At 46.0% G+C, this 16,056-nt stretch overlaps 1 protein-coding gene across 2 annotated transcripts in view; it reads right to left on the bottom strand.

Annotated features, from left to right (window-relative positions):
* The window catches only part of TSPAN5 (tetraspanin 5), an 83,622-nt gene that overhangs the window by 18,288 nt on the left and 49,278 nt on the right, over nucleotides 1–16,056 (bottom strand). The gene's annotated exons all lie outside the window — the stretch shown is intronic.

A 16,056-nucleotide genomic window follows, 5' to 3' on the forward strand; every position in this document is an offset into this window, starting at 1 on the left:
GACTGAATAAACCCAAATGAAAAATCCAAAAAGAGTTGAGAGGATGGAGCAGACAGACCAGGCCGGGTTCAAACTTCTGATCAGCCTTGAAATTCACTAAGAACAGAATTACACATTAAAAGGAACTTGTCCCCCCTACTTGCTCCAGCAGTAGGGCTGTTGAAAAAAAGAATTCAGTATAGTTCGGCTTCGGCAAAAAAAAATTTTTTTTTATTCGGGCCGTGCCGAAGTCCAAACTCTCCCGCTTCGGATCTCCGGAAATTCGGGGGGATCCGGAGTTCAGGGGGGAAATTCGGCCCCCCGCTGGGAGGCGCAGATCTGTTTAAAGGGCCCCCCACGCGCCTTCAGGGAAGCTCCCTGAAGGCGCGCAGGGGGCCCTTTAAACAAGCCCCTCTGCGCTGTCTGCGCAGGAGCTTCCCTGGAGGAGCGCGGTGGGCCCTTTAAATAGATTTGTGCCTCTCGGCCGGGAGGCACAGATCTATTTAAAGGCCCCCCCCCCCCCGCTGGCAGGGGTCTGGCAAGCCCCTCTGCGCTGACAGGGCTGGGGGGGGGTTTAAATAGATGACAGGGCTGACAGGGCTGGGGGGGGGCTTTAAATAGATTTGTGCCTCCCGGCCGGGAGGCACAAATCTATTTAAAGGGCCCGCCGCGCGCCTCCAGGGAAGCTCCCTGGAGGCCCACGGGAGGGGGGGGGAACAGATCTGCACCTTCCAGCTGGAAGGCAGAGATCTGTTTAAAGGGGCCGAATTCGCCGAATTTATTCGGGAACACCCCGAACTCGGCAAATTCAGCTCCCCGGTTTCCCCCCCTTTTTGAGTTCGGTTCGTCCGGACCAAAAAACCACCGAATTGCGGGAAATTCGGCTGTTTTTCGGTTCGGACCGAACCGAATCAACAGCTCTATCCAGCAGTATTAAAGCCATCATGGCGCAGATTATTTTATATCATCTATTTCCCCAGCTCAACCACCTCTTCAAGTCCAATATCTGTGACCAAGTTTCAGTAAACACTAAAGAATGACAGAACTGTGTATAACATGTTGTTCCATTCATTCCAAGTGGCCTAAAGCAAGTTAATGTGGGGGAGGCCAGCTTCAGGTGGCATCCCTTGCTGAGCCACCAGGGGTGGGGGATATGGAGGTAAGACAGAAGGATGGCATACGGATAAAGTATCATCTATAGCTAAATGCAGCTAGGTTTCCTTCTGTTCCATGCTACCATCTCTACATGAAGGAGGCTGGGAGGAGGGACAGTGCTACTGAAGAAATGGGAATTTTGCATTGGATGTCACAAACAAGTTAGTAGCAACCACAGTTTTTAAAAGGAAAAGGTAGTCCCCTGTGCAAGTACCGGGTCAATACTGACCCATGGGGTGACATCGTAACACAACGTTTACTAGGCAGACTATGTCAAGTCAAGTTTTATTTCAATACAATATCAGCTCTAGGTAAAAATCAAAGTTAGGTTAAAATAATAAAATAAAATAATAAAAGTTGATGATTCTGGATGGATGATTTGCAGAAGAGGAGGAAAGATCTTCTACTGGGAAAGTTAGCCGTTTACGAATCCCACTAGACCGGAGGCAAAATTTGGCTACGTGAATGGTTATCTCTCGAGAGGAGTCTGCTAAGAAGGGAAACTTTAGCTTCTTCCATTCTCCTAGGAAAGAATGACAATATGGGGGGAATGTACTGCGATCTTATGTCGTTGTAGAAGGGACATTGCAGCAGAACATGTTCTATTGTTTCTACTTTCTCTGTTTTGCATGGGCATAGTCGATGAAAGGGAGTACGGAGATACCTGCCTACCAGGAGAGCTGCAGGTAAGGCATTGAAACGCGCAAGAGTAAAGGCTCTTCGATATTTGGATACTTCCAGGAATCCAAGGTAGTCAGGCAGACGATGTTTATGGGGTGATTTGACATGGCCTTCCCCAGTTGTCTACACTTTACCCCCAGCAAGCTGGGTACTCATTTTACCAACCTTGGAAGGATGGAAGGCTAAGGCAACCTTCAGCCGGCTACCTACCACTCTGTGCCAAAGGGCTCCCTAACCAGTTAAGCCAGGAGCAAATTATGGTTTGTTTGTTTGTTTGTTTGGCAGCCTGCATTCAAACATGACACTACATCTGAATTTGATGAAAATGTTTAGAGAATGTCTGAATCCGGCAGGAAAAAATGTTGTAGAAATTAACAAAATAGTGAAGCACAAGTGGGAGCCAAATCTGTTACTCCAAATTATATTTTTGTGCAAGGGTAGACAATTTAATTATGACAGTAATTTGTTTTTCTCCAGCTGTCAGGGTCTCTGAAAGAAGAGTTTACAGAAATTCAACACCCTTATTGGATATTTATTGAATTAGTAACCGTATACTTAAAAATTATAATCATGCCACTACCTCTTGAATAACTTAACCCAAAAGCTGTCACACACAAGAGCATTTGTAGACAGACTTTGTGGAAAAGAACTCTCTCTCTTTGCCATGTAATTCTCCCCAAACAAGTTGGCCCAGGTAGGATCCTGAAAGCTCGCCAAATCTCGGGGTGATGAACTTTTCCAGGAGCTTTGCCAGAGGCTCATGTTTCTGCGCTGCACTTAAGCTGTGTCTTCAAATTCTGAGGTAATGTTTAGTGTATATTTCACTTGAGTTACTATAGCCATTAACAGACTACATTTCCTCAAGGCCAACACTCGGAGCATTGTTTCGGAGTTCAGGGATGGCCCAAAAACTTGAAAAGAAATATACGCGGATGTATTATTTCACTGGTGAGAAAAACAGAAGCTGCTTTAAAATTGAGCAAAGGACATCTGCTTTCGTTTGGGGGTTCCCCCCACCCCGAAGCCTGCCCGTATTTATAAGAAGAACTCGCCCCGGTGTGGCGAGAGGGTAGCAAAAGGAAGATGCACTGGAAACACTGTTTTCCTCTAACACACACATTTATATATATTGCTCCCCTGTGTGACACTGTTGGCCAAACTGCAACGAACGTAACTAGGAAAAAAACAGTTCTGCCTCTGAGCGGATTAAGAAACAAGAAATCACGGAGAAGCAGATGCCTAGTGAGAGAAAGTTGTGCTCCCCGTCCCCATCACAAAGCATTAGTTTCACAAAGTTTCACAAAGACGTGCCCATAAAATGGAGAATAACTGCAAGGCCTACATAAGCCCATTTAGCAAGAGCAATGAAAATAGCCGGTAAAATAGGGACCAACTCCCCTTATTATAGAAAGGATAGGCTTGCTGTCTGTCTACAGATAACAAATGAAGAATTAAGAAGCCTCCCAACCAGGCATGACCTTAGAGAGATATTATCACCCTTGATTAGCAAACCTATTATCTCTATATGCAAGCAGACCTGCCAAGGCCAGAGGTTTGCAGGAATGCTTGTCTGAGGAGAGTAAATAAAGCACATTCAAGGGGAAAGGAAAGACTTCTGAACTCACCTACCCTGCTCCCAGGTGCAGAACACAAACAAAGCCTATTCCCTTTCCAGACAAGACACAAGCTCCTCATCAAAATGATTCACTCCAGTAGACATTTTCACCTAGGAGTCTACCACTCCAAACCACCACTCTTAACCACTACACCATACTGGCCATGGCAGTAATGCTAAACACCCGTTAACCAAAACTGTCTATTTTAAATCATTTAAACTTACTCATTGCTCACCTACACCCACCATCAGATTAAAGAACTGAAGGAATCATCCACAGGCGACATTATTTGCCTTGAAATGAATGCGCATAGAGGGGGAGTGGATTGGCTCATATACATGGAATCTACGCATGTAGGAAGCATGCCTATGCTAGTATGCTCCGTCTCCATGATTAGGGACACTGCTTTTTCAACAGAACATATACACATGGTCTCTCACTCAAGCATGGAGTCTATGTGTAGGCTGGGGGGTGGGACCAGTGCGATCATGCCCAGTCCCCCTTTGTGCACACTGATTTCAACATATGAAATGTTGTCCCTAGAGGGTCAACATGATACACAAGATGGGCATAAGATACGTCTCCAGCATGAGGTTGCTGGAATGCGCAGGCAGGCAGATCTATAAAGATGACACAAAACAAAATAAGATACTCTGTGGCTGAGATGTGGCTTGAATAATAGCTGACACATGGTAGGTTTATCTTCACCAAACTTGACACCTATCATTCAGTAATTGGCATGTTCATGCAACAATTTATACTAGCAAAAATACAACACAGTTAATATATAGTAACCAAGCCCTGGACTTCATTATAAATCAGATATGAAGTCTGAACTTTCTAAAAATGGGAGTGGTTGCTGAGAAAGAAAGAGCAGTTGTGCCAGATCAGGCCAATGGATCATTTCACACAGTAGCCAACAAGATACCCCCAGGAGGCCATAGCAGCATGGTACGGAGGCCAAAGCTTTCCCCTGCTGTGGTCACCCAGCATTGGCATTCAGATGGTTTCCGCCCCGGAACATAGTCTGACAATTATGGGTGACATTTAAAGCATATAATATTGAGCCAACCTGAAATAAATGCCTGTGGAGAACAGCCAAGAAACTGTTCCGTACAGAACTAATTAATATGGATTATTTTTCTAATTTTACAACAGTTGCCTAATCAAGCTGTATTAAATCCTTGTGACTCAGTTACCTTTGCCTAAAACACATATGGATAGAAATTACTCAGCAAATGTAGTGAGAAAAACTCAATTTTAATTATGGCACACACACAATCTATATGATAATTTTTCTCTCTTCTTTCTGTGACTCAATACAAAAAGTGGAACCCAGCACTAAAAGCTTTGCCAGGTGTTCCAAACCACCTTTCTGGTGTGACAAACAGATTGGTAACTATACAACAGAATATAAGCCTGACATTAAACACCACAATAGTCAGAAACCAATAGGGGAACATTTTAATCTTCCGTGGCATTATACCGCTGATCTGAAAGTTAATGCTCTCATGCAAAGGAACTTCAAAGGGAGAATCCAATGCAAAATTGCTGAGACAGAGTTCATTAACAAATGACAATGTGCCCACAGGGCTTAAGAGGGACCTTGGATTCCTAACCCACTACAGACACCATTATCTTGCATAGCCTACCCTTTAATTAGTTATTTAGCTCAGCCATACCTTGTACCGTCCAGTTGAATCCTGCTCTGATGTGAGAGATAGGAGGCTCTCCTACCTGAGAGATAAGACAAGGCACTCCACTGTTTTGACACCTGCGCCTATAGGAGTGCTGCTACAGCATCCAACTTCCTTCAAGACAAGAGAGCTGCCTGAGGAAGAGTGCAGAGAAAGTGTGGAATGGCCTCAGCAAGGAAGCAGACAATTTTGTGCGTAGTTCTGCCTGGCAGAGTGGTTTAACTCTACCTCTGGGAGAGAACAGAGCTGTGAGGCCCTGTCTCCGGTGGGGAGCAGACCTGGTAACTACAAGTTTTGAAGAGAATTCACCACATCACCTGTACATGAATACATCTTCTCTGTTGTATTCTTCAACTACCTGCTTCAGTGGTCTCTGTTCTCTTCATGCTCAATACAAAGCTTACCTCCCAACAGCAACCCGAAGCCCTTGCTACTCTAAGAACACCTTGAAACTGAGCGCAAGATTTATATCACACAACCAAGAAGGTTCCTGACATTCATCAGAGAGGCAGTATGGGTCCCCTTGGGTTCAAGAAAGGGCCTGTGACATCTGAGTTTTACATTCTTCCTGTACAACAACAGTTTGGATTGTCTCACACCCTTCCTAAATGAACTGGTTACTCTTTGGATTGGATCTTGTTTTGAACCGGCCTTCCCTGTAACATCCCCTCTCACACACAAACACACTATTTCCTGTTGTATGTATGTAAGTCGGACGCATGGATTTACACTCTTGTGGTAAAACACATTCTGTTCGTCCTCACAGTGATACTGGACTCCTGCTTTAATTTAACAGCGTGGCACGTGCAAAAACCCTGGAAAACTGTAGCTCGCGCTTTGTGAATTAATTCCCAGAGGCACTTCGGTAAATATTTCCCCATCTTACTGTGAGAGTTATGACCACCCGGGGAGGGGAAAGGGACAATTACCTTATCTTCTGGAAACAAGATCTTCTCGCTACAGAGGGGAAAAAATTATTGGAAGACATTACTGAAAGCTAATTACGCCTTATGGTCAATGTGTTGTCAGAACATTTCTTCCAGTGACAAAGGAAGGGAGACAATATTGTTTATGTTTCCCATTAGTCACAAAAAAAATTCACCAGCAGTTAACACAACACAGAGCAAATCAATGAAAGGGAACCAAGATCTACTGCCCTCCCTTCCTATGACTGTTATCACCAGCTGCTGCTAGGACCCAAATGGATAGAGCTGATGTGATTCTTGGATTCCTTCAATGTATGCTTACCCTGTTGGCCTCATTCTATGAAGAATTTCCTTCTTCCTCTGGCTCAGGCTGTATCTACACCTACCCACTTCGGTGACCATGTAACTGGCCCACACAAGATTACCGTATGCCATAATATATTTGTCCATCTGTAAGATGCCACACAATTCTGCTGTTTCCCCTACAACGCTTCCTTCCCAATACAAGCAAGCTTGTTATTCCTTTGCATAAGGGCTAATCATAAATGAGCATACACTTTAAGCTGCCTTACATACTAAGTCATACCATTGGTCTGCCACAGTCTGTTCTGGCTACTCTGAGTGGCTATGGCTCTCCAGGTTCTCAGGCAGAGGTCTTTCACAGCACCTCCTGCCTGGTCCTTTCAACTGGAGATGCCAGAGATTGAACCTGGGACCTTCTGCACACAAAGCAGAGGCTCTTCCACTGAGCCACAGACCCTCAGTGGCTCAGTGTGGTGTAGTGGTTAAGAGTAGTGGACTCTAATCTGGAGAAGCGTTTTGATTCCCCACTCCTCCAGATGAGCAGCAAACTCTAATCTGGTGAACCAGGTTGGTTTCCCCACTCCTACACATGAAGCCAGCTGGGTGGCCTCGGACTAGTCACAGTTCTCTCTGAACTCTCTCAGCCCCACCTACCTCACAAGGTGTCTGTTGTGGGGAGAAGAAGGGAAGGAGATTGTAAGCTGGTTTGATTCTCCTTAAGAGTTGGTTTTTATATGCCGACTTTCTCTACCCTTAAGGGAGAATCAAACCAGCTTACAATCACCTTCCCTTCTCCTCCCCACAACAGACACCTTGTGAGGTAGGTAGGGCTGATAGAGCCCTAAGAGAACTGTGACTAGCCCAAGGTCACCCAGCTGTCTTCATGTGGAGGAGTGGGGAAACCAACCCAATTCACCAAATTAGTGTCCGCCACTCATGTGGAGTAGAGAATCAAACCCGGTTCTCCAGATCAGAGTTCACCGCTCCAAACCACCACTCTTAACCACTACAACACACTGGCTCTCAAAAAGTAGAGAAAGGGTAGAGAAAGTCGGCATATTAAAAAAAAGGTAGAGAAAGTCAGCATATAAAAACCAACTCTTCTTCTTCTCCCCAGTTTGCTTTCTCTTACTACTGGGAAAGCAAACTGTTGACAACATAAGTTGCACTTGTGTAAAATATATAGGTGCACACAATATTACTTGAGAAGTATGTGACCAGGCGGCTGGCTGCTCATTCCTTTGTCCTTGAACAGCAGCTACCAACAGGAAAGCTCCTTCCTCCATATTAGTCAAGGAAGATGGGAACGAGTGATTAGTTACCACCTGACTGAATTCATATCACAAAAGCATTCATTGAGTTTCCAGATGTTAAGCCTATTCCCTGGTGTCATTTTAGGCACGGTACTGCAGATAAAATATTCAAATCCACTTTAACAGCAATTATCCTTGCATTGCTCGATGGCCTCTTTCAAAAGAAATGTTTGAGAGAGAGAGAGAGAGAGAGAGAGAGAGAGAGAGAGAGAGAGGAGAGAGAGAGAGAGAGGCATGATTCACTCTTGCTCTACTTTTACCAACATTAAAAAATGCAGCAATCTTCACACAACCACCCACATTAAAAAAAAAAAAAAGCCAGAACCACAATGATTATCAGATGGATCATTCTTCAGTTTTGTTTGATGCTCTGAATGGAAAATTCAGATCAGGTATACATAAAAGAGGCTTTCAAATATTGAGCCCAAAAAGGTGGCGATGTCTTTTGTCCTTGCTTTAAATTGCGCTCGTTTTTAGAGATGTGAGTCCAACAGAGCCGATATAAAGTCCTAACTGTCGAAGCCAACTCAGGGCAGCTTCAGAGCTGCATGTTCAGGACTCCTCTATCCAAATACTAGAGAGCAACAGAAGTCCAAAGAATGGAGAAGCACAGCAGTATTGCACAGCCATGTGGCTGCCCATAGTGTAAGGAGAAGCCGCACTAGGCCTGGTTAGAAGTTGGGGAGGGGAACCCTGGCAAGATGTGGTCCAGCAGGCGCATTCCCAAGCACAGATGTGGCACAGAGAGCAGGTAAGCATATGGCATTTCCTGTTTCTAGGCACCCACCTACCTAAGCCAACAAGGGGTTGTAAAGGGGTTGTAAATCCTAGAAAAAGCCATCTACCTCCCTTCCAGCATGGTGTAGTGCAGTGGACCCTAATCTGGAGAACAGTGGACTCTAATCCGGAGAACCAGGTTTGATTCCCCACTCTTCCACAGAAGTGGTGGACTCTAATCTTGGTTTCCCCACTCCTATACATGAAGCCTGCTGGGTGACCTTGGGCCAGTCACAGTTCTCTCCGAACTCTCTCAGCCCTACCTACCTCCCAAGGTGTCTGTTGAGGAAAAAGGAAGGGAAGGTGACTGTAAATCGCTCTGAGACTCCTTAACGGTAGAGAAAAGCGGGGTATAAAAACAACTCTTCTTCCTCCCTCCGGATGTTGCCAAGCAGCCATCGGTACTGTCAGAGGCAGGTGGGTCAACAGTGCCAAAGAGAAGCAATGACCACCTGCTCTCTGCTGTGCAGGCTGAAGAGGAAGCAAAGAAGCACCCACACGCATGCACACGCACACCTCCAGCTGGGTAACACAGCACACGTTCCAAGAGAAGAATGAAGAGTAGGCAAGCTCAATCCTTCCAGAGGGCCCAATGTCACCACCCCCATAGAAAGGGCATTCTGTGACTGCAGTCATTCTACTCAACATTGCATTTTACTGATCCGGCCAAGCAAACACCTGGCTGCAGCCACTAGGGTTAGCTGTCCACTCCACTCCCCTGCATTTACTCTCCAAATGGCAGCTGATACACTTATTAGGCATCATCTCTGCACGGGGCCTCAGAAGATGCCTATTCTTGACTCTGGACTTGAGTAGTACAGCTGCCAAAACTTGGGCCACATCTGCAAACTACACCAGTTTAAGCACTGCTTTACAAACAGGAACAGGATTGTAATCTATTCCAATGGTATGGTTTGCTGTCCAAGGGCTATTGGGCTGAGAACTGACTATATAACATACTACTACTCATCTTTAATAAACATATAACAATTTTATTAACAAAGAACAGTATTTTTATTGGAAACATTTTAATATTGGAAAAATTATGGCCACAACTAAAATTAATGGCAACAGTGTTATTGACGCATTGGCGAAGCATGGGAAGGCTGGATGGGGTCATCAGCCGTCCCGTTGCGAACTGATGCAGGCCTGAACTCCCAGCGGTCCCGCTGGGAGTAGTAGAGGATGACGGTATGTGGGATACACATGGGCTTGCGCCACTTGGTGTTCCCCCGTCACTCAGGTAGAGGCCAAACTTGCCACCCCCTATGCGGCAACTCAACTCCTTGGCCTCCCCTGCCTCGCAGCAGCCTCCCGGCCCCGCCCGATTGGTCGGGAGCAATGGGCTCCCTGGCCCAATCAGATGCGCCCCCGTGAAGGGGGGGGAAAGGCGATACCGGGAGAGCGAAGCAACTCTGCCGCTCTCCGCCCCCGCCCCAGACACCAAAGCTGGCTCCAGGTGAGTCTGGAACCTTTGCTTATCTTGTTCTTAACTGCATTGTCTCCTACTTCTGGCTTTCTATTTTCTGCATTGTTTAGGTTATATTGTATCTAGTACCCTTTTTCTTTTTGCACTGTTTTTCCTAGTCCTGTTGCACTGTTTATTGGATGTCTTATTCTGTCTGAGGACATCATGTGATCCGCCTTGCACCTCAGTGAGAAAGACAGGGTATAAAGTAAATAAATAATAGGGTAGTAAACTGAGGCTTTGGATGGAAGGAGACTCTACAGGGGATATAGAAAGAGAGGGAGCAGGTTGTGCAAACGGTACAATTCTTAGTACAGGTGCATGTTTTCTTACATGGACAAATTACAGTTTTTGAAGAAATGCTATTGACCTCAGAAGTAGACCCATGCAAGAGCCACCATTTTGTCTTCATAGTTGACAGCTGTTACCATCAATTCACCGTACTGTTTTGTTCTTCTTTTTATTGATTTAATAGATTGTTGTGCCACCTAAAAAACAACAGATATTTGTGTGTGTGCGTGCGGGTGTGTATGTAAAGTGCCGTCAAGTCACAACCGACTTGCGGCAACCCCTTATGGGGTTTTCAAGGCAAGAGACTAACAGAGGTGGTTCGCCATTGCCTTCCTCTGCACAACAATCCTGGTATTCCTTGCTGGTCTCCCATCCAAATCCTAACCAGGGCCAACCCTGCTTAGCTTCCGAGGTCTGATGAGATTAGTTCTAATGATTCATCCATTAAAGAAGCTCATTCACTAGCTGGAGATCTCCTGCTAGTACAGCTGATCTCCAGCTGATAGAGATCAGTTCCCCTGGAAAAAATGTTTGCTTTGGTAATTGGACTCTATGGCATTGAAATCCCCTCCCCAAACCCCGCCTTCCTCCGGTTCTGCCCCAAAAATCTCCTGCCAGTGGTAAAGAGGGACCTAGCAACCCTATTCACCAAAAGTGGAAACTTAGGCCCTGCTTAAAGCTGCATTCCAGAAACCAGTTAAATTGGAGTGTTTGGATGTAACATTATTTGTTGGCTAACAGGTTTGGTTTGGTTGTTGAAAATGCAGATGGTATTTTAAAATATCCAAACAACAACAAAACAGAAAATAACTTTGAAATGGAAACTCCAGAATTTCAAATATGGGCATTTCCTAAATACTGGTGTTCCCAAACAAGCCCTAGAAATTATACATCTACAGAAGCAGTTGCAACAGCTAGTGAAGCATACATAAATCTAAAATGCAAAATGGCCTTTAGTGTCAAGAGTTTCATTATGAATTGGGGAAAAAGAGAAATCCACCAAGCGATGCTTGCAGCTCCAGCTGACTGCACCAAATAAACATTCACCCACACACATTTTAATTCAATGCCCAGCCAAGTGGAAGTGGTGTCTTATACCAAGCTTCTCCAGGAACAGATTATTTGCTTAAATACCATTTCTCTTTGTCACAGTGCAAACTATTTTGGTTTTTAATTAAACGCCTCTGGTATCACAGGGTCCCACTACACATAAGCCAGACCTATGCAGAATAAATCAATCATTTCAGCCCGCAGCTGGGCAGGAATCCTAGGAGAATGAATTCCTGATAGATCAGCCATGAAAGTTATTGCTCACCAAGAAGCAACTGCTCCAAAGAAATCAGACAGCCAAGCAGCAGAGTGACTACCCCGGACCTCAAGAATATTATCTGCCCTTTCCCAACAAGCCACCATTTTGGTTTGGCTTTCTCTCCCTCCCTAATCCCATAATGATGTCAGGACCAGCTTTTCTCACCCATGTCACATCATGTGGGAGGGGCCGTGGCTCAGTGGTAGAGCACCTGCTTTGCATGCAGAAGGTCCCAGGTTCAATCCCTGGCATCTCGTTAAAGGGAACTAGGCAAGTAGGTGGTGTGAAAGACCTCTGCCAGAGACCCTGGAGAGCCACTGCCCATCTGAGTAGACAATACTGACTTTGATGGACCAAGGGTCTGATTCAGTATAAGGCAGCTTCATGTGTTCATGTTAAGAAATGGGATTTACTATCTAGACATTTATACACTGCTCTTCTCCTTGAGGGGAATCCAGAAGCGCTTACAACATTTTATCCATACAACAACGACCCTGTAAAGTTAAGATAACACTGGAGAGAATGACTGGCCCAAGGTCTCCTAGCAAGCTTTCGTAGCAGAGTGGGGATTCAAACCTTGAACTCCCAGATCCTACTCTGACACTCTAACTGCTGCAAAAAACTGTGGGCCCACAAAGGAGTAGGACCACACCTAACTTTACCATGCTAAATGGAACTGGCTGTCTAGGAAGAAGTTTTCTTTGCCAGTATCTGGTTACCAGGTCATTAATCAAGACCGCTCAGTGAATAATGAGGGTGCCTTTAGTCACAAAAGGAACCTGTCACATTAGCATAGGCCAAGGAAAGAAACTTCCCCACCTTAGAATTTTCCACTGAAAGGATTTCCTGCTTGGGATGATCCAATTTTGACTACTTAAATTGCCTGCCAAAAGCTCTGCTCTTTGGATCCAGACTGCCCACTCCCCCTGCCAGGATGCCTCCACCTCATACATTGTTTAGTAGTTTTCCCAAGACCCTGAACCACCTACTTCTGGCCTTCATCCAACCAGATTGCACACCTAATTCTCCCCCTTGCCCCTTCCTCAATTCACCCTTCAACTGGGGCCCAAATCTGCCAACAGGCATGCAATTCAGCTAGGTTTACCCCTATCTGGCTATAGAAGCTTCGGTTGACAAATATTATGTCTATCTGCTTCTCCACCCCACTGTTGGACAATGACAAGATATGTTCCCTGCCTCTTCCCCTTTGCCCAGATGCTTACTCCCCCTCCCCATCTTGGTGCTTGGATCCCCCCTCAGACCTATACCCCTCTCTCACTCTTTCCTTGACTTCTCACATTCTTTCCAAGTGGAGTAGCTTCTACAACATTTGGATGCCTGGAGTGAATGTCTCTTTATCTGAGGTTCCAATATTCAGTGTAATTATTGGATGTTTGATATCTTGGCTTCTTGAGTTTACTAATTCCCCAGACAAGAATCTTGCACAATTCTCCTCTACCAGCTTTATATTTCTGTCTTTACGCTATCTGGATTCTCAGTCTCTTCATAGCTTAAAGAGGTCCCTCACTACTTTGTCAGAGATGCCTTATTTGCATTGTGTGGCCTGTTGACCAAATTTTGGCTGTGTTTTAAATCAGAAGCACTTTTAGTTTAAGAAGCAGAAGGAAGGGTTTTCTTCCTTCCATTCAGGTTAGTTTACTGTGGGTTTGAGCTTGAACTGGAAAGCAGGCTCCGTTCACACTGACTTCACAGGGTGACACTTGGATCAGCCCAGGTTATCATTACCCTGTGTACTTATACACTGTAATAAACACAATGTTTGATTGTGAGGGGAAGCAACCGTGTCTCAGTGCATACCAAACATTCCCGGTTCAATCCCTAGCATCTTTAAGAAAGGATGTCAGACAGCAGATAATGGGAAAGACCTTTCTCCCAGCCGAATACTCCTGATGGAGTTATTTGGGGATAACCACACAAGTACTCTAAGCTCTTTGGCAGAAAAGTAAAAAAACAAAATGCAGCGATAATCAGCGATGCCGCTAATTAACGCCAATATTAACCAACACGGCCCATATCTGCTACTGGACTCCCTGGCTGCCATCCAACGTGACCCTTTGCCTCCCCCCCTTCTTCTACCACCTGCCACCCTTCTTAAAGACAGATGGCGGCTTCCCTCTTTCGCAATGGTTGTTGCTGCACAGACGACTTCAAACGAACCACCAGCTACAGGGATCACACCTTTAAGACGTGGATAAACTAGATCTTTGGCGTCCCTGGCTTCCCCCCTTCCTTGTCACTGTTCCAGCATTTCTTGGCAGGGCCAGCAGCCCTTTCAAGCTGAGAGAGCAAGAGATTATACATCCACACAGTTACCACAGAGCTCTGTCATACTCCTGACACAACATGGTAAGAGGAACATGAGAGAAGAAGGGAGTACTGTGGCTGCCCCAGAACGGGTTCTAGTGTGCCAGTGCAGCTTTTTCACACAGCCGTAATGCCTAGGAAAAAGCAAGGGAACCCATGTTTTAAAGTGCCCCAGATCAGGATCTCCTTCCACATACAACAGGGAAAGCAAGACTCGCAGTGGCAGATGCAAGTGGAAGACTTAGGGCGCTTTCACACATACTGAATAATGCACTTTCAATCCACTTTAACGACCATTTAACAAGGGGCTGGGGCTAGGGGGTACAGCATCTGCTTGGCATGCAGAAGGTCCCAGGTTCAATCCCCGGTATCTCCAGTTAAAGGAACCAGGCAAGTAGGTGATGTTTAAGACCTCTGCTTGAGACCCTGGAGAGCCGCTGCCGGTCTGAGTAGACAATACTGACTTTGATGGACCAAGGGTCTGATTCAGTACAAGGCAGCTTCATGTGTTCATTTGCAAATGGATTTTGCCAATTCACACAGTAAAATCCAGCTGCCAAGTGCATTGAAAGTACATTATTCGGCATATGTGATCGCACCCTTAGTCACAGTGAACGGGCAAACCCATTCGTCCAAAACTCTGGACAAGTCTGTAAAAACAAAAGGGCCAGCTTTAGGCTTGTTAGTCTGTCATTAACTACCGAAAAGTGATCCATACTCCCAAGAAATATGTGACTGCGAGCAGTTTTTGTTTGGGATGGATTGTGTTTGGGGGCAGGGGATCATCCCACTTTTTAAACTGTTTCCTCCAATGATTTCATTTTAGACAGTCCTCACCTGATACTGTATTTTCCCCCCTAGTTGCTAATCCCTTCTGCTGGCACACACTGTCCGGAGAAGGAATTAGAAAATCTCTTTGAGCCGCAAGGAGATGGAGCTGTGGGAAGTGCAGATGGCTTGATGAAAGAAAAGCTACAAAAGCAACCGTCCCAGCCTCCCCAAGAGCCGTCTGCTGCCCGGCTGCGCTCTTGAAGTTGGCCAGCCTTTATCCTCGCCCTCCTACAGAATTGAGAAGGCGTTCTGATGTTGTACAGATTGCTTACAGGAGAGGCCACACGCGCCAGCGGTTTTTTAAAAAAAATGACAGACAAGCTAATTCTTTCTATCACAACCAAGAGCTTTGCTTTTTCCAGAGAGATGTCTTCTCTTTCAGCTGCACAAATATGCGAATGCAAAAGGGACAAAAAGGAGAAGGTTTTTTTTTCCAAGTTACACATAGAATCTAGGACTGTGGATGGTGGTTCTAGATACCGATTTAAAGCTTTTAGTGGAAGTTATTAAAGGATCATTCCTAGCATTTAGAGCAGGGGACCCCAACACCATTGAGACTGGGAGCACTGGGAATTTGGAGAACAGGGAGTGGGCACCTCCACAAAATGGCTGCAATGGGTGGCATGGCCTACCACAAAATAGCTGCCACAGGGGATGGGGCTAAATCACTGTACATTGGGAGATTCCAAGCCAAGCACCCTCCTATAATGAAGGCAATTGTTTCCAGTGATGTAGTTTTCCAAAGAAATTAGAAAGGGGACATTTTCTGTAAAATTTACTGATGCCATAAATCAGGGGTGGGGAACCTCAGGCCCGGGGGGCCGTATGCGGCCCCCGAGGACATTTTTTGTGGCCCTCGGGAGCTCCGGGAACCCTGCCGCGGGAACCCTGCTGCGGAGCTCGGGGGGGGGGAGTGCACGGAGACTGGGGCCCGGTTGCTTGGTGCTCCGTGCGCTGCCGGGTGTGTGTGTGTGTGTGGGCGGGGAAGGTGGGGTGGCTGGGGCCTGGTCGCGCAGGCCGGCATGCGCGGGTGTGTGTGTGTGTGGGGGGGAGGCTTTTCTCTCTTCCTCTTTTTCTGTCACTCTTTCTCCTTTCTCTCCCTCTCTTCCTCCCTCTTTTTCTGTCTCTTTCTTTGTCTCCCTCCGTCCTTTTTTTTCTTTCCCTCCGTCCTTTTATTTCTTTCTCCCCCTCTCTCCATTTCTTTCTCCCTTTCTCTCTCTTTCTCCCTCCCTCCCTTTTCCTCTTTCTCTGTTTTCCTTCCTCCCTTTCTCCCTTGCCAATCGACTGTGGGCTGCGCCCCCCTGGCACCTCGTTTTCTGGGGCCCACCGCTGGCTTCCCTCCCCCCTGGGAGGGGGGAGTGGGGGCGCCCTCCAGTCCTTCTCTG

This window comes from Euleptes europaea, chromosome 9 (genome assembly GCF_029931775.1).
Source record: "Euleptes europaea isolate rEulEur1 chromosome 9, rEulEur1.hap1, whole genome shotgun sequence".
Classification (NCBI taxonomy): Eukaryota; Metazoa; Chordata; class Lepidosauria; order Squamata; family Sphaerodactylidae; genus Euleptes; species Euleptes europaea.